An 8,455-nucleotide genomic window follows, 5' to 3' on the forward strand; every position below is an offset into this window, starting at 1 on the left:
AAAAAAAAAAAAAAAAAAAAAAAAAAAAAAAAAAAAAAAAGGAGGTCAAAGTAGATACCTCAGAAAGCATCTTCTTGCTTTCATCCTTCCCTGACTTCAGAATGGCTTTGCTTCTAGATCTACGCCAAGTGTCTTGGCTACTGTTCACCACATTTATTGTAATTAGCATTAAATTGTTTTCATTGGAGAGGTTAATTCTTAAAAAGTCAGAGAATAGAAGCAATTTCCCCAGTCTTCCTTTGTTACTAGTAATTAAATCACATAAAGTTGCTTTCTCCATCCTGCAAAAGAAAAGAAAATAGCTTTTAAAACAACTTGCTGTTTATATAATTTGTCATGTTGTAATTATAAGACACTTATAATTTTAAGACTGTAATTTTTATTCAGCCAATAGTAGGTCTCATGCTCTTTTACCCCTGTATTTAAAAAAAGCAAAACAAAACCCATTATGCTTCCAGGAAAGTTGCAGCGATAACACAATGAATAGCCATAGAGCTGAATCGCATGGTCCAGATAATGTTTTTCTGTGTTTGCTGTCCTGGGTATAAGTTTCCTGAGCAAGTCTGTTGCTCTAAGTGTATACATGAAAACAACCATAGACTTCTAAGAAGAGTGCTACCTTTTCCGGGGAGCATTCTAGAAGGACCTAGAAGAGTGGAAGTGGTATAGTATAAGAAGCTAGAAACTTTAAGTCTTGGCTGTGTCTGAATTTCTGGCTTGCTAGGCTCCTATTTTCTTATTTACAAAGCATAGACCATTACTGGCATCTAAATATATATTCAAACCATATCAGTTGGCATTAATATTACAACAGTGGAACCAATAATGTGAGGCAGGGCTTGCTTTTTTTTTTTTTTTTTTGGAAAAGGGAAGCCTTAAATTATAAGCCTTAAATTATATCTGCTCTTCAAATGGGGCTGTACTTGAGTCTTCTCACAGAGGTAATACACTTGTGGTTGGTTTTTAAAGGAACTTGAAACACTGAAAAGAGAGTAATGGAATTTGTATTCTAACTGGGTAAGAAAGGAGACTGTGGATAGCATGTGCTGATGCGGGACCAGTGAATGTAAGCCTAGATCCAGGGAGGCAAACGGGTTTCATCTCCTGTACTGATTGTCGGTAGTGACTACCTGACATACTGCACAAGAAGGCTGTGAGAACTTACTGGGAAAGAAAGACTGGATGGCATGAGAAATATGAGTGGTGGTCCGCTGGTGTTATGGTTTCACGTGTTCCCTACAACTGACACATTGAAACTTGATGGACACTGCAACACTATCTCAAGATGAGGCCTATAAGGTAGAAGAGCAGAGCCCTCTCGGATGGGATTGACATGTGTGGAGAGATAGAGCACTCCAAAATTTACAGCTAAGCAAGGTCTTAATCATTCAGAATGTCCCAGATGGCACAATTTGCCATCCACAATATACTATTTAGCTTTAACTTGCTTCTTTGTGTGATTTAATTATCAGGGAAGACAATATAATTGAAAAGTAGACATAAATCTCGACATTATTCCTATAAGGGCCTGGAGAGATGGCTCCATGACTAAAAGCTCTTGCTGCTCTTGCAGAGGACCCGGATCAAGATCCCAGCGCCTACAAGGTGGTTCCCAAATATGTGTAACTCCAGTTCCAGAGGACCTGACCTCCAAGGGCACCAAGCACAGCACACATGTGGTGCACATACATACATGTAGGCAAAACACTCATACGCATAAAGTAAAACAAAAAATAAATCTAAAATACAATAAAAAAGAAACATTATTCCTATAGAATTATCCACAGTTTTACAGGTTTTTAGTCCCCTCAGGAGAGGTACATTTGACTGACACATAAATGAAACTATGCAAATACATGAAAGAAAGCAGAGGTGGCAGCTTACATATATTTTTGTATATAGCTGCCTCTTATCAAATCATGCTTGAGAGTATCTTGTTTTTCCTTCTTGTCTTGCTCTTCCATATCTCCACAGTTAAAACAAGGAACTCCACTAAGGCCTTCTAAATTACTCTAGAGCCTCCTGAGTATTAATTAGTTCAACCACTTGGAAATGAGCGCCTCTTAGGTCCTCGGAGGGAGTTGGCTTATTCATAAAATGCAACCGCAGTGACTCAGGATGCACAAAGGTACCAGGCAATATTTGGACTGTACATGCAAGGCAACATAAGGGGCGATTTATGTGAAGCTGCACAAAGACTATTAAGGACCCTTTCTTGTCCTCATTTCTCAAGCTCTGATGGAGCTTATAAAACAGTTGGGCAATGAAGGGTAAAGCCCAACACAGGAGTCTCATTTGGGACTTGCAAATGGGCTGCTCTGCAGTTCAAAAGCAGGGCAATTACTCACACCTATGGCTCACTGCTGAAATGGCAAAGCTAGAAGAGGGGCAATGGCTTTAGGCAGGATATTGTCTTGTCAGCAGCTGCGGCTGCATTTCTCAAGTCAACACGAAGTAGAAATTTAAAGGTACCTTAGGATAGTCCCTGAACTGGAGTCCAGGAGCCACTTACCATAAGGACAAACGCTGAAAGACTTTCAGGCCATCAGTGAGTACTACAGTAAATAACCAGTACTCTAATGCTTTATAGCTTTTGTAACTGGAAGTTCCCTTGGAGGCGCATCTGGGTTCCAAATTGCATGAAGGACACGTAGAAAAGACAAGTGGCTTTCTTTCGATGAGGGGGAGTGTGCTTTCCCTAACACGCCTTTTTCCCCCCTTACCTTTCCCTTCCTGCCTTCCATTGTTGGCTACTCACCCTGCCCTGCTTTTGTATGAGATCTACTTACCTAATGTCCTTCCATGAAGTCCTAACTCACACTTTTCCTTCTGTTTCTCAAATCTCTGTTCCAGGATGAGTGTGGTCTCATACGCCTGTGATCCTAGCACTTGGGAGAGCATGGCATGGATTTCAAATTCAGGCAAGCTTGGGATCCATGGTATGATCTTGTGTTAAAAAACAAACCAACAAGCCGGGTGGTGGTGGTGCATGCCCTTAATCCCAGTGCTTGGGAGGCAGAGGCAGGCGGATCCCCGTGAGTTCGAGGCAAGCCTGGTCTCCCGTGACAGCCAATGCTACACAGAAAAATCCTGTCTCTGATAACACAACAAACAACAACAAAACAAAACCACTGCCACCAGTGCCATCACCATCACCACCAAACCACATTCCACTTGCCAGACAGCCATCTTTCAAAATGAACAGTGATAACCACACATGTGCACAGTTTTTCACTGGCTGTAGGATAAACCTTGAAGTATGGCTATCTTTTCCTCACCTTTTCACCATCAGCTCCTAATTCCCTGCCCATCACTCTCTCTCCAACTTCACCTGACCAACACCTCAGCATTTAGGAGTACCCCAGGATGTCATCATGTCAAGACGCCCAGGCTAAGAAAGAAGCACTTTCCCTGTTGCTCCTGTTAGGGTGACCTCATCATACTCTAATTATGTATTTACACTGCCCCCCTCTTATTGAATGGCAATTCTTTGATGACTATGTTTTCCTTATCTTTTGACTGTAGACCGTGTACTACATGCTTACTTCAGACTCAATGTTCATGTGTGCACCCCACCCCATTTCTCATTTGATTCTTATGAGTGAACTGAGCATGTGTTCGCACGTTGGCATTTGTAAGTCAATGTCCAGTATCTTTCTTTCTTCCTTTCTCTCTCCCTCCCTCCCTCCTTTCCTCTCGCTCTCTTTCATTGTTGTTATTATTATTGTTATTTGCTTGTTTTTCAAAACAGGGTTTCTCTGTGTAGGTCTGGCTGACCTGGAGCTCACTATGTAGATCAGGTTGGCCTTGAACTCAGAGATGCATCTGCCTCTGTCTCCCCAGTCCTGGGATTAAACGTGTGTGTCACCATTGCCTGTCTAGTGTTTTCTTTTACATACTTATAAGAATCATGTTGAAGATGGTAAAGCAATGTGCAAAAGACTTCAGAAAGATTTGCATTCAAGATGGTTAAATTTGTCTAAATGTGTATTAAAAGATAAACCCTCTCTAGAAAATAGTACATTATAATAACATTCATTAATGATTATGGGCAGATAAGATTTAACTTCATGCTGCTTAATTATTGTTTATTTTTCTACTTTCTCTGAAATAGGTTTCATTTGTCCATTAATTTTTTCTTTGCTATTGTCTCAACAGCTTTTTTATTTTAATTAAATGATTAATTTACTTTACATCCTGACTGTAGCCCTGGCCCTCCTCTCTCCCCTCCCCTATTCCTCAGAATAGGGGAGGCAACAGAGCAGGCAAACAGAGTCCATATCAGAGACAGCCTCTGTTCCCCTTACTAGGAAACCCACAGGAAGCCTGGGCTGCTCATCTGTGTAAGGGGCCTAGGCCTAGTTAGTGCATGGTCCTTGGTTGATGCTTCAGTCTCTGCTAGCTCTTCTGAGCCCTGGTTTGTTGGCTCAGTTGTTCTTCTTGAGGAGCTCCTGTCATCTCCAGGTCCTTATGCTCAGTTTCCCATTTATACTTAAAGGACTCTCATTTTTTTCTACCTCAAGTCTCGTTTTCAGATGAAATGCCTTTTTTTTCAGCTCTGGCCGTTTGATACTAAGGATTCCTTTAGCCTGCCTGGTTGCCTCTCTGCAAAGTAGCTAAAGGTTTCTCCTTGCAAGAGGGAGGGTCAGGGGTTTCCTCTGCCATCACTAGGAGTCTGTCGATTTCTGTGGATTGTTAGGGCTCTGAGGACAGCTGCTGCTGTGGGAGGGAATTTGGCTGGTGTCATAGTTTTCCATGGACATCACGTGCTTCTGGCTTGGGCAGAAAGCCGGTTTCCACAGGCCATCATGAAGCAGGAACACAGCCCCTGTGTAGGTGGTTTTGAAGAAACCGCCTTCTGGCTTTCCGGTTCCCAGCTAGTTTTCAGTTTTCAGGTCCTAGCTCAGAGATGGCCTCCGAGTTTTGCCCCTGATTGGACAGGATCTCACTTCACCTGTTTGAGAGACAGTCTACATGCTGCTTTGGTTTGAATTAGAGCCATTTGATGCGACAGTTGACTTTTATTTTTGAGTTTGCTATTTGATTCAACTCTAATGATGTCCCAATGGACATTTATGCTATTTTCATCCTACTTGTAGAGAGAAAATGAATATGTAATTCTTATTGGTGTTATGATTTGTTAGATTCTAGATAAACAAAAAAAGACATGTTTTTTTTTTTTTTTTTTCTAAGTTCTTTCCTGAAGTTTGTTGCTTTCAAGTCACCAAGAATAGACTAATTAGCAACCATGGGCTGTTTAGTGCTGCATTTTCTGCTATTATTATTATTACTATTATTAGTTTGTTTTGGTAGCTAGCAACCCATATTGATTTCAGATTAACTTCTTGTTCCTAAGTGCTTAAAGTCTAGTAAGAAATAAAAAGCATTTACCCAACTCAGAAATCATGTTGTGGAGTTAAAAGAACGTCAGGATGAGTTAAGGAAACATCTCTAGGGTTTTCATAGATCTTTATTCTGAAGAAGAATTTTCTTTCTGCACTGACCCAGGGCTGTATTTGCTGATTTACACAGGGACAGAAGACAATACAAATGGATGAACTACCACGTTTTTATACTTGTTAACGGATTGCTCTATGGCCCTCAGCATGTAAATTGGCAGAGGCTCCAATCAGTTTTATAAAGGGTGTTGAAGCAGTTCACGTAACCTTTTTTTTTGTTTTTGTTACTTTTCCAAATACACATCTCCAGGAACATCTACATTATAATATTGGATGCTGGTTTAACATATTAGGTTTCAAACTTAAAACAGAGAAAAACCTTTTATTATTTAAGTTAAAAGTATCCACAAAGGTGCCTAGCAAGTCCTGGGTTCAAGTCTTACCCCCCAAAAAAAGTAGTGTTTACTTAATGAAAGGTGATGTCTTTTGAAAATCCATATGCTACTATTATGCCATAAAGCCAAAGTGCTGTTTTCTAAAGTATTAATATTAGTAGCGCTCTCTCTCTCTCTCTCTCTTTCTGACAGGGTTTCTCCATGTAGCCTTGGCTGTCCTGGACTCACTTTGTAGACCAGGCAGGCCTTGAGCTCACAGAGATCTGCCTGCCTCTGCCTCCCTGAGTGCTGGGATCAGGGGTGTGCGGCACCATTGGTAATGTGCCTGCCATAGGAACATGAGGACCTAAGTTTAATCCCTAGCGTCCACCCAAAAGTCAGGTAGGAAAGCATGCTCCGGTAGTGCCAGTGCTGAGGAGGCAAAGAGGGGAAGAGATCTGGGCTCTCTGGCTGGCCTACCCAAACTGTCAAGTTCCAGGATCAGTGAGAGACCATGTCTCAAAAAAAAAAAAAAAAAAAAAAAATAGGATGAAGAGTGATTGAAGAAGACACTTGACATCAGCCTCTGCATTCTTTTGCATACAACCACACATGCACACACACACCTATCCACCCATGCATACCAATACATGCATGCACATGCAAATTATTGCTTAAGGTTTTATTTAAAAAAAAAACAAAACAAAACACCTTGATAGAGTAGGTTTTGGAAATGCACAGAACAGTTTTTAGGATATTAAAAAAATTCTTTTCGCTGTCCTTTCTCCCCTCATATTTACAGCTATTTCATATTCAATGACATGGTCCTTTGTGAACTACTTCTTTTAAAACTGGTCTTAGGCAGGGTGGAGAGATGGCTCAGCAGTTAAGAGCACTGGCTGCTCTTCTCCAGTGGTCCTGAGTTCAATCCCCAGCAACCACATGGTAGCTCACAACCACCTAGCATGTGATCTGATGCCCCCTTTTGCCATGCATGTATATGTGCCGGTAGAGCACTCATAACATTAAAAAAAATGATCTCACAAGACTTGAGGTTTTTAATTTCACTAATAAGCACTGAAAATACTGTTTGCTTGTTTAAACCACGAGGGTTACTATCATTCAGCATGTTAATAAGCAACTAATAGACTTGCAAGAGATATTTGATATGCTGTCTGGAGAATATGGTGTTTGGAACTGTGCCAGAATTACAGGTAGCGTGACAGGAAAGTTCCAAGTAGGAAAATTACTTGGTGGTAAATACCTGAAATTTGACAAAGAGGCTGATATTTGTAGTTAGTGTGGATTGTAACTCCAGCCCTGTCATTCATGAGCACTGTAACCCCTGTCAAATTCTGGCTCCTCATCTGCATGATGGGACTCCGGTGCCTGCTTCATGGTGGTGACTATGAGAGAATATATGATGAACATATCCTAGTTAAACATACCTTAAAAATCACAGACTAATAGTTTATATTGCAGATCGTAGGCTTGATTATAAGCTCTGAGACATTGTGATCAATTAAATTATTTACTTTTAGAAAAAAATGCTGTGCTTTTTAGGCTTCCCACTTCCCCATGCTGGAGGCTTAGAAACTATTTTTACTTAGAGACCTTTGTCCTAACACCTTCATCTTTCAGATCAGATTTGTAGGATTCTAGAGCTTGAAATATAAACCTTAAAAAAATAATCTATTAGCCAGGCACAGTGGCAACACCTGTGACCCCAGCACTCTGGGAGGCAGAGGCAGACGGATCTCTGTAAGTTTGAAGCCAGCCTGATCTACACAAAGAAACCCTGTCTCGGAAAAAAAAAAAAAAAAAAAAAAAGCTTTTCTCCAGCAGGATGCTGAATCTTGCAGAATTAAATTTATGACAAATTGAAGTCTATGCAAGAGAAAACTACTCAACTGTGTATTTATACAGTGGCAGGCATCGGCCTTGCTTGGAAAGCAGAGAGAAATGGGATAGTTGGTTTTGAACTAAAAATACCTGGTTTCTTTTAAAAACAAACAGCAGGGCTGGTGAGATGGCTCAGTGGGTAAAGGTGTCTGCTGCCAACCTTGGCAACCTGAGTTGGATCCCTGGGAGCCACATGGTACAAGAAGAGAACCGATTCCATCAAGTTGCCCTGTGGCGTAAACACACACACACACACACACACACACGGGGGGGGGGGGGACAGGTTGGGGCATGAAGTCACATAGCATGTGCATACAAAATAAGTAAAATGTTAAAAAAGAATTCATGGCCTATCAGAAGAGCTCGCAGAATTTTCTTTCTGTGCTGCTTGATGCAGTTGCTACTGCTCCTTCCACTTCAAAGGCATCTTGGTTGAGATAACACATTATCTTGCTTAAACTGTGTTCATGCAGGCAATGAGTAGCAACTGCCTGGTGAGTCGGTAGTTTGTCTTGTTGGACAGTGGTGGATAGCAAGACTTACCGGACGCTTATCTTCTGGGTGTAATGTGCTAGAAGAGGGAAGACCCGCAGGCTTGCTGGAATAGCCAGCATGTTTTACGGGAAATATATCCATATTTTCCTTTCTTTTTGTTTTTCTGGGTGATTTTTGTTTGTTGTTTTGAGAGACAGTCTTTTTCCAGTGTTGAGGATTGAACCCAGGGCCCTGTGCTGGGCAAGTGCCCCGCTCTGGGCTACACTCCAGTTCCATAAATCCATA

This window comes from Psammomys obesus, unplaced genomic scaffold (assembly GCF_907164565.1).
Source record: "Psammomys obesus unplaced genomic scaffold, mPsaObe1.curated_primary_1811, whole genome shotgun sequence".
Classification (NCBI taxonomy): Eukaryota; Metazoa; Chordata; class Mammalia; order Rodentia; family Muridae; genus Psammomys; species Psammomys obesus.